The 14,636-nt window shown below is 49.3% G+C and overlaps 1 long non-coding RNA gene and 1 other non-coding gene across 8 annotated transcripts; one reads left to right on the top strand and one right to left on the bottom strand.

The window, feature by feature from the left end:
* Window positions 1–828: 828 nt before the first annotated feature.
* Window positions 829–911, bottom strand: trnas-aga (transfer RNA serine (anticodon AGA)). Its single transcript has one exon. It is a non-coding gene; the product is annotated as a tRNA-Ser (tRNA).
* A 448-nt stretch (window positions 912–1,359) lies between these two features.
* Window positions 1,360–4,596, top strand: LOC125966101 (uncharacterized). Of its 7 annotated transcripts, none has more exons than XR_007480074.2 (5): window positions 1,360–1,542; window positions 1,602–1,679; window positions 1,753–2,710; window positions 2,801–3,055; window positions 3,123–4,596. It is a non-coding gene; the product is annotated as an uncharacterized lncRNA (long non-coding RNA). The 7 variants fall into 7 exon arrangements; XR_007480075.2 differs by having other exon boundaries at window positions 1,750–2,710; XR_007480072.2 differs by having other exon boundaries at window positions 1,360–1,679; window positions 1,753–1,847; window positions 1,907–2,710.
* Window positions 4,597–14,636: the final 10,040 nt, after the last annotated feature.

Raw genomic sequence — 14,636 nt, 5'->3', positions numbered from 1 at the left:
ACCACTTCCTGGTTGCCAGAGGACTTTTTCTATCCGGGATGTAAAGTAGGATGGGTTCCCTTTCGGGAGGACGCCTGCGCGTGATGTCTTTTAACGTGGGGAGACTGATGCGCCTGCAGCCACCACACGGCCCCTTGGCAGAGAGGGACTTGGTTCCAATGGCATGGAGAACCACAACGACTGGAGGCCATCCTTTGTTGCAGCCTTCATCCACCTTCAGTGCCGTTGTGACATCGTCATCATCCGCCACATCCGCCGTTCAGGTCTTTTTGGATCGCGCTTTGTCTGGAACCTCCCCCTCGACCTTACCGCCATGGGTGACCCTACCAGGAGCCTAAGCTCCGGACGGCATTGCTCTCAAGTTCATTGGAACCCACAAGGTTCTCCACCACGTCAAGGTGGCGATCCAGGAGAACACACCCACACCCACCCACACACACGCACGCACACGCACGCACATGCGCACACACACACACACACGCACGCACGCACACACACACACACACACACACACACACACACACACGCTCACATGTACACACACAGACTTTTGTACCTTACCACAGCTGCTGGCAGTCTGCTCCATTTCGCTCCATACTCCCAGCAGTTTGTCGGAAGCTAAAGAATGTAAAGAATTTCTTATTTATGTTTGACATCAGACGAAAAATTTTATGTTTTTACCAGCGCTGTGTAAATTACAAATTGTCAGCAGGATTTGAACCTGCGAAGGGAGACCCCAATGGATTTCTAGTCCATCGCCTCAACCACACAGCCACAAAATGCATATGGCGAGGCTGTGGCAACGAGATTCTAATACAAAATCTGTCTTGTTGTCGGCAGGTTTCGAACCTGCGAGGGGAGAACCCCAATGAATTTCTAGTCCATCGCCTTAACCACTCGGCTAAAATAACACAGTAAATCCTTTTGGGCAAGGTCCTCACATTGTCGAAATGTATATGTCATGGATCGCGCAACAACACGAGATTTTAATACAAAATCTATATCATTGTTGGCAGGATTCGAACTTGCTAGGGGAGACCCCAATGGATTTTTAGTCCATTCCCTTAACCATTCAGCCACAACAATACACACTCTAATACACACTGTCCAAATGCATGTAGTGAGTATCTCATATTACACCACGAGATTCTAAACAAAATTTTGAATCATTGTCGGCAGGACCCAAACCTGCGAGGGAGGGAGCTCTAGTCCATCGACTTAGCCACTCAGCCACAATGCCACACTGTTCAAATGCATGTGGTGAGTATCTCATAATACACCACGAGATTAAAACGACAGTAATTGGCAGGACTCGAACCTCCAAGGGGAGGCCTCAATGGATTTCAAGTCCATCGCCTTAACCCCTCGTCCACAACAACACACATTGTCAAAATGCATATTGCAAGGATCTAGCAAGATTTTAACTCAAAATCTGAATCGTTGTCAGCAGCATTCCAACCTGCGATGGGAGACGCCAATGGATTTCTAGTCCATCGCCTTAACCACTCAGCCACAACAACACACACTGTTCAAATGCATGTGGTGAGTACCTCATAATACGCCACGAGATTCTAATAAAAATTTTGGATCGTTGTCGGCAGGACTCAAACCTGCTAGGGGAGGACACAATGGATTTCAAGTCTATCGTCTTAACCACTCGGCCACAACAACACACACTGGTGAGGACCTCACATTGTCAAAATGCATTATGCGAGGAGCTAGCAAGATCAACATCTGAATCGTTGTCAGCAGGATTGAACCTGCGAGGGGAGACCCCAATGGATTTCTCGTCCATCACCTTGGCCACAATAACACACTCTGTGATACTCACCGTACAAATGCATGTGGTGAGCATCTCATATTACACCACGAGATTCTAAACAAATAATTGGCTCATTGTCGGCAGGACCCGAACCTGTGAGGGGAGGCCCCGAAGGACTTCAAGTCCATCACCTTAACCACTCAGCCACAACAACACACACTGGTGAGGTCCTCACATTGTCAAAATGCATATTGCAAGGATCTACAAGATTCTAATTCAAAATTTGAATCGTCAGCAGCACCCGAACCTGCAAGGTGAGACCCCAATGGATTTCAAGTCCATCACCTTAACCACTCAGCCACAAGCACACTGTAATACACACCGTCCAAATACATGGTGGATAAGGCGATGGACTTGAAATCCAGAACTAATACTATCTTCGCCGCTGATTGTACTTCAGTCCATTTCTGTTGCAGTACACCATCAAATTGCATCCAAATTAAATTCATTCAATGATCTGTTCCCATTCAAAGAAACAGAGTTAACAAGATACCAATTCCAGTGGCAGTTTGCTCCTGTTATTAGTCCATGTCTATATGAAGGCTGGTGTTGAAGAAGTCAAGCTTGGCCATGAGTCTGGTGCATGGACACCATCTCGTTCTTCTGCTTGGACAGGGATGAGTTTTGTCTCAGTGTGTGCGTTTGCGTGTGTGTGTGTGTGTGTGTGTGTGTGTGTTTGTGTGTGTACTGAAAATGTCTCATTAAATGTTGGCAGTATTTTGTCAATTTATTTTAAGCTCGTTACCAAGCACCTCACACTTATGTGTGACTCTTGGGCTTTGAGGGAAATCCAAATGCTGAAGTTTTTCTCTAACGACCTGCTGGAGAGGAAGAAGAAGCTGGCCCAGATCCAGGCGCTTCACGTGAAGAAATTGTCCTCCTTGTCTGGTGTGCACTGCTCCTATTGCATTGCAAAAAGTTAAAAACAAAACAAGCAAACAAACCAAAAATGTAAAAAGCTGAAGTTTTTGTTTTTAGGTAAGGACCTGATCACCGCCACCGACATCAAAGCCTCAGCTCTTTCCACCACCGCCGCCACCTGCAGACACAACACACCAGCTTGAAGCACCGTCACTTCTATCTCCCGCGCCCCAAAAGCCCGTCCAACACAATAAATCGCCTCCCGCTCAACCCAACAATGCAACAAGACTCCTCCACCCGCACAACGATTTGCCATCCCTCTAATTCGCTCCAAGACAGGCAGACTCATCCTGCCTTCGTCCATGAAACCTGGTAAGTTCACACGTCTATGACCAACCATGCAATTCAGTTCCAATGATGTGCTCGCTTCTTGTATCAGCAGCTCATGGCATCTACACGCTCATGCTCATGAACCCCAAACAGGACGCAGACGTTACGTCTACTAAGTCTTCTAACACTGACTTAACCGACTCACTGGACCGAGCATCACCTACGGACGCGGACCAGGACAGTCCCGTTCAAAAACTGACAATGGATTCCAGGGAACAGATGACACTCCGCTCCAATTCGAGTCCATTAACCACGCGGCGGCCTAGAGCCAGACCTCGAAAAACCGAAAGGATCCTGAAATAGAAAACAAAACCAGAGAAGGACATACTGTTCATTAATGTTCCAGGGACAAATGCTGGTCAAGAACATGGTTCCAGAAGTGTGCCAAAGAGACCGTGGTCTAAGGCAGAGGAAGCTGCTGTAATGCGACATTTCAAGGATCAGATAATCAAGGGAAGACTGGCCACCAAAACTGAATGCAGTCACTGTAAGCTGGTAGAAGGCCCTGTGTTGGCACAAAGAAATGTGCAAAATATAAGAGACTTTGTTAGAAACAGAAGAGTAGCTGCAAAGAGGCAGTCAAAGAAATAATCTTTAATTTGTAACACACAGTTCAATTTTTTCTTTTTTACAATTTTATTTATTTGTCCATTAATGCTTTATACAGCAAGTTGTATTACTTAAAGTCATGACACTTGTTTTGTCCGACAGACTGTTGTCTACCTTGTCATGTAACATGGGGGGAAGAGATGGTGCAAATGGTAAAATATGGATTGTTCACAGGAATAAATTGGCAGAGCTGAAATTCCAAATTTGTCCAAAAGATGGCGCCAGACCAAAACATGAGACCAAAAAGGGGCCAAAATAAGCTAAGCAAGTTAAAATAGAAATAAAACAGGAACACGGTGTCAGATTGTGAGTCACGCATGGACGCACAAATGTGATTTTTACTTTTTGATTTCTTTGCTTGGCTGAAAATGTATTCTGTAACAGCTTAAAGCAATATTGTTAGTCAATTCGATCAAGGGACCCATCACTATGAGAATAGTGGCGTGACAAATTGTTTGGAGAAGCACAAATGTGATTTTTACTTTTTGATTTCTTTGCTTGGCTAAAAATGTATTCTGTAACCGCTTAAAGCAATATCGTTAGTCAATTCGATCATGAGACCCGTCACTATGAGAATAGTGGTGTGACATAAATTGTTTAAAGAAATAGATCAAACGTTTGGATTTTTATTTCAGAGTTAATTGAAGCGTAACTTTAAAAAGTTATTCTCATGAAACAGTAAGTGAAGAAAAGGGGAAGTGAAAGGTTTTACCAGGGGCTAGCTGTGCATTTGGTGGAAAGTAAAGCGTGGTCAGGGCGGAAACAGCTGCTGAAGGCAACAGGTGTCCAAGCGTGGGAAAACTGGGCAATCATACCCTATAGGAGGCGTGGGAAAACTGACCAGTTTTATTCTATAGGAGGCGTGGGAAAACTGGGCAGTCTTACCCTATAGGGAAGGTATAGAAGAAAGAAAGGGGGGGGGGGACAGAGAAGTCTATAAAAAGTCCTGCAGGGGCAGCTACGGGGATTTTTCCCCCAAAGAGCGCTCATACGTGAATAAGCCCGAGGGAGTTTCAAGATTTTTTCCAGAGTCCCGGGATCTTTGTGTGAGACGCAGGATCGCTGGTCTGAAATTAACTTGGATTTACTCCAAAAAATTGGACTGAACAACTTTACAGGAGAAACTAGGGTAGGGAAAACGACTTTTATGTATTTTAGCGAGAGTGGGGAATAGTCATCGGGCCGCCGGCTCCCTCGAGGCCAGCCTGTTTCTCTAATTTGGATTTTAGAAGTAAGATCGAATTGATCACTCGACTTCCACCAAAAATAGCATGCAGCTGGTATCTACCTTTTCCCTCTTTCATGAACTGTGTTTTGCAATCGAATTGTTCTGGGATTGAATGATTTTATTAACACGGGTATCAGTGAGTGAAATTGTTCGGTAACTGGAGTAATTGAGATTTGTAATTCTATTTCATGCTTCTTCAATAAATGTGTTTTGTATATTATTTACTTCGTTGTGCGCTGATTTGTACTGAATGTGCAATCGATGGTTTGGGGTTGATTTGACGATTTGATTAATGTGCGGGGGGTTATTATGGTATAACATAGGACCGTAATAAATAAAAGTAACATCAGACAATTTTAGAGAATTGAATAACTTTCGTAGTTATTTGAGACACGAGTGAATTTCAATCCGTTTGAAGGTTTGCTTTGTCTGAATAGATTAACGGAAGTGTTTAAATCGGATTATTGGTTTGGTGTAGAACTGAAAGTAATTTAATTATTTGAAGGGCGCAGGCCCGTTTCCCCTTTTGACGGGCCGCGTAAAAAGTAACTCCGAACATGTTAGAGAATTAAATAACGTTCGTAGATATTTAAGGGAAGAGTGAATTTTGTTAAAAGTGAATTCGTTTGAAAATTTACTTCCTCTAAATAAAATAACGACGATGGTTAAAATAGATTATTTGAGTCGGTGAAGGATAGCAGTATTTCGATTGTCCGACGGGCGCGGCCCAGTTCCTAATTTTGTCGGGCCGCGTCAAAAGTTAAACAGGACGCGATCGAAAAATAGACTTGCCTTCCAAATTAATTACTGGGCAAATCTAAATGAGTAAGACATTTTTATTCGTTTTAAGGAAGTTGTTACTCTTTTTAAAGCAATCAAGTGGGCTGAAGCAAACCTACAGTTAAGTGCTAGATCTAAGAAGTTAAAATTAATAATATAAAGTGCATTAATGTTCTCCTTAAATGCTATTATTGTCACACTTTTATTAATTCGATTCTCTTTCGAATAAACAAGTTGGTCGGCTCGCTGCATGAGCGACCAAGTGGAACGGACCCATATCAACATTTACTTCGGCAAAACTAGTGCTTGGGTGCGCTATACAAACGAATCCCTGAGGTCTTAACCAAGACATCTAAAAATATCCGTAACATAATAAGAACTTCAAACAATAGCGGGGAGCCATCAATACGATGCAGTCACTTCGAAGTCTTGCCTCGAATTGAGTTACTCGGCTCGACCTTCGGGTGACTTGAGAGGGATTGGCGTCGTACAGAAATTAGATTGATTCCGGTGGAGTTAATTTAACTCGGGTGGTTAGATTACGGACGAATCTCCGAACCCGGCTAAGACAAACCCGTTACCGGGAAGCCGGGGGCACCTTGTTGAAAGAGGTGCGTTTGACAACCTGTTACAGGCTGCAATCTGGCTGTTAGTCAGTGTCCTCACCTAACAGAATGATGATGTTTCAGCATTACAAAGTTGAATTAATCGTGATAAAATGAATGTTCCACTAATGCTTGATGCTGTCAGTTTTGTGTATTTATTTTAATTAGAAGTGTTTGAAAGGTGACGTCATTGCCGTTTAAAGTCCTGATAGTGTTTTATTTGGTCCTTATATAACACCTTTTTAAAAAAAATTGAATCGTCCATGAGGTGAGGGGCCAGACAAAGCACGGCTCAAAAAACCCCTTATGATGAAAAATATATATGGACTCAGATTTCCCTTGCCCGGACATGGGTCACTGGGGCCCCCCTCTGGAGCAAGGCCTGGAGGTGGGGCTCGAAGGCGAGCATCTGGTGGCCGGGCCTTCGCCCATGGGGCCCGGCCGGGCACAGCCCGAAAAGGAAACGTGGGTCCCCCTTCCTATGGGCTCACTACTTGTGGGAGGGGCCAAATGTGCAATGTAAGATGGGCGGCGGCCAAAGGCAGGGACCTTGGCGGTCCGATCCTCGGCTGCAGAAGCTAGCTCTTGGGACATGGAATTTCACCTCTCTGGCTGGAAAGGAGCCGGCTCGTTCTACTGGGTGACTTCAATGTCCACATGGGCAATGACAGTGAGACCTGGAAGGGCGTGATTGGGAGGAACGGTCCCCCCTGATCTGAACCCGAGCGGTGTTATATATTTTTATATGTTTTATATATTTTATATTTATATGTTTTATATATTTTCTCACATCCCGGAGGAGGCGGAGACATTGAGTCCGAGTGTACCATGTTCCATGCCTCCATTGTTAAGGCAGCCAACCAGAGCTGTGGCCGTAAAGTGGTTGGTGCCTGTTGTGGCGGAAATCCCCGAACCCACTGGTGGACACCGGTGGTAAGGCTATGCCGTTAAGCTGAAGAAAGAGTCCTATCGGGCCATTTTGGCCTGCGGGACTCCGGAGGCAGCCGAAAGGTACCGGATGGCCAAGCGAAACGCGGCTTCGGCGGTTGCTGAGGCAAAAACCCGGGCGTAGGAGGAGTTTGGCGAGGCCATGGAGAACGACTTCCGGAAGACTTTGAGGAAATTCTGCTCCACCATCCAGCGTCTCAGGAGGGGGAAGCAGTGCACCGTCAACACTGTTTACAGTGGAGATGGCGTGCTGCTGACCTCGACTCGGGACGTTGTAAGTCGGTCAGGAGAATACTTCGAAGACCTCCTCAATTCCACCGACACGCCTTCCATTGTGGAAGCAGGGCCTGCAGACTCTGAGGCGGACCCTCCAATTTCTGGGGTCGAAGTCACTGACGTAGTTTAAAAAAACTCCTCGGGACAGGCCCCAGGGGTGGATGAGATCCACCCAGAGTTCTTAAAGGCTCTGGATGTTGTGGGGCTGTCATGGCAGACACACCTCTACAACATCGCGTAGACATCGGGACGGTGCCTCTGGATTGGCAGACTGGGGTGGTGGTTCCCCTCTTTAAGAAAGGGCACCGGAGGGTGTGTTCCAATTACAGTGAAATCACACTCCTCAGCCTCCCTGGTAAGGTCTATTCAGGGGTGCTGGAGAGGAGGGTCCGTCGGGAGGTCAAACCTCGGATTCATGAGGAGCAGTGTGGCTTTCGTCCTGGCCGTGGAACAGTGGACCAGCTCTACACCCTCAGCAGGATCCTCGAGGGGGCACGGGAGTTTGCTCAACCTGTCCACATGTGTTTTGAGGACTTGGAGAAGGCATTCGACTGTGTTCCTCGGGAAGGCGCTCTCTCGGACCGGCGTCCTCTTGGACCGGTGCGGCGCCCTCTCGGCACTGCGTCCTCTCGGCGCAGCACCCTCTCGGTGCAGCGCCCTCTCCACGCAGTGCCCTCTCCGCGCAGTGCACCCTCGGCCCTCCATCACGGTGCCTTCTCGGCGCCCTTACCCACTGAAAAAGATACACATTTGCTGTTTTGATGCCTTTTTCCATCTTACAGTTCCTTTAACTAGGTGTCTAAGAGCAACTTTCGAACACAGACAAAAGTTGATCCATGATCCTGAACGATGCAGCACAGTGCTTACTGTTTTCCCCAGGTTCCTTGTTTGGCAATGAGGTTCAAAGCAAAACACAGGTTTTTCAAGAACACAATAAAACATTTCAAAATCATAACAAAGTCACGAGCTAGAAAACATCAGATAGCTGTGGCATACCACTGGGAATCAATGCCATTTAACATTATTAACTGTGGTCCAGTAAAAACTGTTCAGCTTAATGCTTTGGCAACTGGTGAAATAATTGCAAATTGCCATACAGAGAATGACTTATAAACAATATATATCAGGTGCCTTTCAGTGTAAAAACACATTGGAATGATTGTTTCACTTAAACTCTGATGCTACTGATGAGTTTGTCGTATTTTATACAGAAATCCTGGTAGTACCTGGGAGCATGCTGCTTTTTATGAAGAAGGCTGTCACGTTCCTGCATCATCTGACTTCCAGCCAAGCCCCAATCAAGTAATTGCCAGCACCTGCTACAGCTCCTTAGGTCCCCCTACTTAAACTCTGTATTCTGCCAGTGGTGGTCAGTTCGTCTGCTTACCCTGCCCGTGACACCACTGCTTTTTGTCCCCTGAACGATGTCTGTTGCCAACTGCTTCCGTAAACTGACCAACCACGCTTTGATCGCCGCCTACCCCAACTACTTGCTCGTCCCTTGACCACGCTTCTGATCGCCGCATGCCTCGACCACCTGCCTGCCTCCGACTACGCGCTGAGCTCTGCTGCTCAGCCACGCCAGCCAGATCGCAAGTCCAGCGTTCCACTTCCCCTTTCCCCCTTTTCAATAAAGGATCGTGCTGTATTTGGTCGCCCTGTCTCTGTTCCGTGACAAAGGTGGTGTGTCAGTTTCAGGATGCCATCCGTCAGCTGGAGAAAAAAACTTGATTCGCTGGGCCGCGTTGTCGGAATGCTCGCGTCTAAATTGGCCCGCGTCTACATTGAAACTGTCCCGAAGCATTGTGTCATAAAATCTATAATAAGTGGCCCGCTGACACTGTCACGGGGACCTGCGCGTCCCAGAGTGAGCCGCAGATATGAAACTCGTCCTAATGGAAACGCGCACATGAGCCAGCGCTCATAATCAGTTGTGAGCACGTCTACTCCGTCCCTTCCTAGTTCACGCGCACACAAGTGACCATTTGCAAGATAATCAGTGATACAGACACTTCCTCATTCAAATGTCCACACACCACGGGCTAAGGCGACGCTAGAATTAGAGACGCTGCAAGTGACGCTGCACAGGGAAAGGCAAAAAAAAAAAAAAAAAAAACATGGACTACTGGTGAGAGCTGTCTGCTTCGTATTAACTCTACACACTACTACGCGTCCGCGCTGCCCACTCACAGTGATCGCAAACAACAAAAAGACTATGGATTATTATTTTGTGATTATGACGTAATTTGTTGCATATGAAGTTAAAATGAAGAATGATTTAATTTGGATTAAAAATCAAACATGATGCAACCTGGCCTGTTTACTGCAGTCACAAATACAAATAATCACCCCTCTTACTAATACAACAATAACAATAATAAAACAGATTTAATACATCTAATGAAAAATTCATTCAACTTTCATAAAGTTTGTGTTTAATTTATTATTATTTTAATCTTTTCTGGGAGCGCAATTGACAACAGATTCTCATTTTGTAAGGGATCGGACAGTACAGCCAAGTGCGTAGCGACAGAGACTTTATTATGGAAGGGGATGATGGGAATAGCTGGCGCTGGAGCGCCGATCTGGCTGGGGTGGACAAGCAGTCCTGCGGATTCGAATTGTAAAGTCAGTTTCTCAGGGACAGAGGAGCGTAGCATCACGGGACAGACTGACACTCGGGTCTGCGCTGGCGGCGCTGATATAGCGCTGTCCATGAGCCCATGGCAAGTGACGGCGATTCCACTGACAGGGGGGCGTGGTCCTGTCGCAGGTGGCGCCAGCACGAGACAGAACCCCCCCCCCCCCACACAAGGGACGGCTCCCGACGTCCCCAGGAACCAAAAAACAAAAAAAGGAAGGAAATACCCCGAGCGACCAGGTGGGGGGGTCAGCACACCGCCGAAACGTCCGACACCTCGCCAGACGCAGGATCGACGGACACGGGAGCAAAAGACCCTGGTACCGGCGGACAAGACCTCCCCGGACCCTCACCCCTGGTCCCCTCGTCCCTCCTCGGGTGCCCGCGCCGAGGACCCGGTTGGTCCGGATGACAGCAATGGAACTCCGTGATGAGCGAACGGTCGAGTATCCAGCGGCTCGGAACCCAGGAGCAGTGCGCGTCGTCATTGATGGAAATGATATACTTTTTATCATTGGATTCTATGTAACTACTTTTGTGTGCAAGAATCTGGCCTCGTGAAAATGACTTGGGGGCATATGGCCGGCTAATGACTGGAGTCATTAGCCACGCTATACAATAAGCCCCATAGTTAGCTAGACATGTTCAGATCATGAGATTGTCATGGGATGGCTGAAGCAGACAGAGGTCTCATTTAAGTTGAAGTCATGAGTACGACACCGGGATGTATTCCCAGGGCCACTAAAGACTACGTTTTTGTTAAGCTAATAGTCATGAGACGTCCAATACTGCTCCGTCCACGAGAGTATCCCCTTTGTTCTGTGGTAATGAGATATAACTTTGGAATGTATTTCCTGCCTGTGAACCTACCCGATCATGTACACTTGCCCAATTGTTTCTTTCTCAATAAAAAGGTCGGCAAAACTCAGTGCAGAGCGCGAATCTCAGCCAGACTTGCTGTGTCCGGGATCCGCCCTTCTGCGCAGGAGAAAACGCTAAGCCAAGAAAGACCTACCGTCTCCGAGATTGATTTCAGATAAATGTTGTCAACCCAACAGTCATAACCCTCCCAATCCACGAGGTATTGGAGGCCACGACCGCGCCGCCGCGATCGGAGCAAGGAGCGGACAGCGTAAGCCGGACCCCCATCGACGAGCTGGGGCGGCGGCGGCGGAACGGGCGCCGGCGCCAACGCGCTGTCATGGATGGGCCGCACATGGGACACGTGGAACGTGGGGTGAACCTTCATGGACTCTGGAAGGAGAAGACGGACTGCGGATGGGCCAATCAACTTCTGAATAGGGAACGGTCCAACAAAGCAGGGCGCCAGTTTGCGGGATCCCGCTCGCATTGGCAAATCCCGCGTCGAGAGACACACACGCTGCCCCACTCTGTACTCCGGAGCCGGCGTCTGGTGCTTGTCCGCCTGGCGGGCGTAGCCTGAAACAGAGCGGAGAAGAATGACCCGGGCCCTCGCCCATTTACGATGACAACGGCGGACACAAGCCTGGGCCGACGGACACGCCGCACCACGCTCCTGTTGGGCGAACAAGGGTGGCTGGTACCCGAAAACGCAGTGGAAAGGCGAAAGTCCCGTGGCCGAGTTGGGTAGGGAATTGTGAGCATACGCTACCCAGGGAAGCTGTTGGACCCACCCGCGCTGATCCCCGGGGGCCATGCATCGGAGAGACCTGCCCAGTTCCTGGTTCAGGCACTCCACTCGACCATTGGACTGAGGGTGAAACCCCGAGGAGAGGCTGGCCGTGGCGCCGAGGAGTCAGTAGAACTCCGCCCAGAAGGTAGAAGCGAAATGTGGACCTCGGTCTGACACAATGTCTTGTGGGAGACCGTGGTGAAGAAATACCTCCCGCACCATGATGGACGCAGTCTGCTTCGCAGATGGGAGCTTAGGCAGAGGGATGAAATGCGTCATCTTTCTGAAACGGTCCACCACCGTGAGGACCACCATGTTTCCCTCCGATGGGGGAAGGCCCGTGACAAAGTCGATCGACAGGTAAGACCAGAGACGCTGGGGGACCGGCAAGGTAGTAGATGTCTTACAGCGGTTAAAAATTGAGCAGGCTCTGACGTAATCGCTGGTGTCCACTTGCCAGGTGGGCCACCAGAAACGCTGTGCCACCACGTACCTCGTGCGTGCAGCTCCGGGATGACAGGCCAGGCGTGAGTCGTGCGCCCATTGCAGGACGGACGACCACAGGCCTTCAGGGACGAACAGGCAACCCTCCGGGCAGTTGCTGGGGCCGGGTTGATCGCGTGATGCGGCTTCCACTTGGCGTTCAATCTCCCATGGAAGAGCCGCCACCCGAACCGAGCTCGGGAGGATAGTGGGAGGCGGACCCTGTCCCTCCTCCCCACCAGGAAACAAACGCGACAGGGCGTCCGCCTTCGCGTTACGGGAACCCGGTCTGTAGGAAAGAGAGAACTCAGACCGGTCAACGAACAGAGCCCACCGTGCTTGTCTCGCGTTCAGTCTCTTGGCCGATCTCAGATACTCCAAGTTGCGGTGGTCGGTCCAGACGGAGTGGCGGTGCCCTCCAGCCAATGCCGCCACTCCCCCAAGGCCAACTTGACGGCGAGGAGCTCCCGATTTCCGATGTCATAGTTCTGTTCTGAGGCTGACAAGCGGCGAGAAGAGGAGGCGCACGGGTGGAGACGATCGTCTTGGCAGCTACGTTGGGACAACACTGCCCCGACACCCACGTTCGAGGCGTCCACCTCGACCACGAACTGTATGTCGGGATCGGGGACTCAGAGGATGGGAGCGGATGTGAACCTCGTCTTAAGCTCCTGAAATGCCTGTTCTGCCCGTTCCGTCCATTTGTACGGGGAGGGGGGGCTGGTAAGGGAGGTGAAGGGCGCGGCCACCGTGCTGTATCCACCGATAAAACGGCGATAAAAGTTCGCGAATCCGAAGAACTGTTGCCGCCGCTTGCGTGTTTCGGGAACAGGCCATGAGGTGACCGCTTGCACCTTCCCAGGGTCCATTTCGATGGATCCCTCACGCACCACGTAGCCGAGTAATTTGACAGAGGAGGGGTGGAACTCGCACTTCTCTGCCTTCACGTAGAGCGAATTCTCCAGGAGGCGGCGCACCACCGCCCAAACATGCTTGATGTGCTCTGGTAGCGAGCGGGAGAAGATGAGGATGTCGTCCAAATAAACGAACACGAATTTGTCCAGCATGTCTCGTAACACGTCATTTATCAGGGACTGGCGTTGGTGAGCCCAAACGGAACCACCAAGTACTCGTAGTGTCCGCTCGGGGTGTTGAAAGCCTTCTTCCACTCGTCTCCCTCCCGGATGCGGATCAGGTGGTAGGCGTTGCAAAGATCCAGCTTTGTGAAGATGGTGGCACCCCGAAGGCTCTCGAAGGCGGAAGAAAGAAGAGGCAGAGGGTATCGGTTCTTTACAGTGATCTCGTTTATTCCCCGGTAGTCAACACACGGGCGGAGCGTGCCCTCCTTCTTCTTCACGAAGAAAAACCCCGCTCCCGCAGGCGAAGAGGATGGCCGTATGATACCGGCTGTCAGGGACTCCCGGATGTATTCCTCCATAGCCCGGCGCTCAGGAGCCGACAGGGAGAAGACGCGTCCCTTGGGAGGGAAGGTGCTGGGCAACAGATCGATCGCGCAATCGTAGGACCGGTGTGGAGGAAGAAAAGTGGCCCTGGCTTTACTAAAAACCTCTTTGAGTTTGTGATAATATGCTGGGACATTGGAGATGTTGGGACTGTACCTGGGCGGGGCTCTGCCGAGTGGGTTTCAAGCACACCCGATGGCAGCGTTCACTCCACTGCCGAACAACCCCCACTTCCCAGTCCAGCACCGGGTTGTGCTGCCGCAACCAAGGGTGCCCCAGTATAAGCTGCTGTCCTGGGAGGGAAAGAAGAAAAAACTGGATGGTCTCGTGGTGATTGCCGGAGAGCAGTAACTTCAAAGTCAAAGTCAAAGTCAGCTTTATTGTCAATTTCTCCACATGCCAAAGACACACAAAGAAACCGAAATTTCGTTCCCCCCTATCCCACGGTGACAAGACATGGCTCACAACAGACAAACAAGTAAACAAGTATAACAAAAGCGTGCTGAATAAATAATGAATAAATAACACAACAATAAATAAATAAATAAGAGGAGCAGAAAAAAAAGGAGCAAGTGCGCGTACAGCAGACATTCCTGAAAATAGCGCAACAGTGCCGCACGCTACGCAGAAGGGGGTAGCGAATTCAGGGCCCTAACAGCCTGGAGAAAGAAGCTGTTGGCGAGTCTGGTGGTGCGGGAGCGCAGGCTCCTGTACCTCTTCCCAGAGGGCAGAAGGTCAAACAAAGAGTGAGCCGGGTGACTCACATCTCTGGCAATCGAGGTTGCCTTGCGGGCGAGATGGGAGGTGTAAATGTCCTTCAGGGAGGGGAGCGAAGCACCAATAATCTTACCAGCCGTATTCACTATGCGCTGCAGG

Source organism: Syngnathus scovelli, unplaced genomic scaffold (genome assembly GCF_024217435.2).
Source record: "Syngnathus scovelli strain Florida unplaced genomic scaffold, RoL_Ssco_1.2 HiC_scaffold_31, whole genome shotgun sequence".
NCBI classification, from domain to species: domain Eukaryota; kingdom Metazoa; phylum Chordata; class Actinopteri; order Syngnathiformes; family Syngnathidae; genus Syngnathus; species Syngnathus scovelli.
This window is presented reverse-complemented; position numbering and strand designations above follow the sequence as displayed.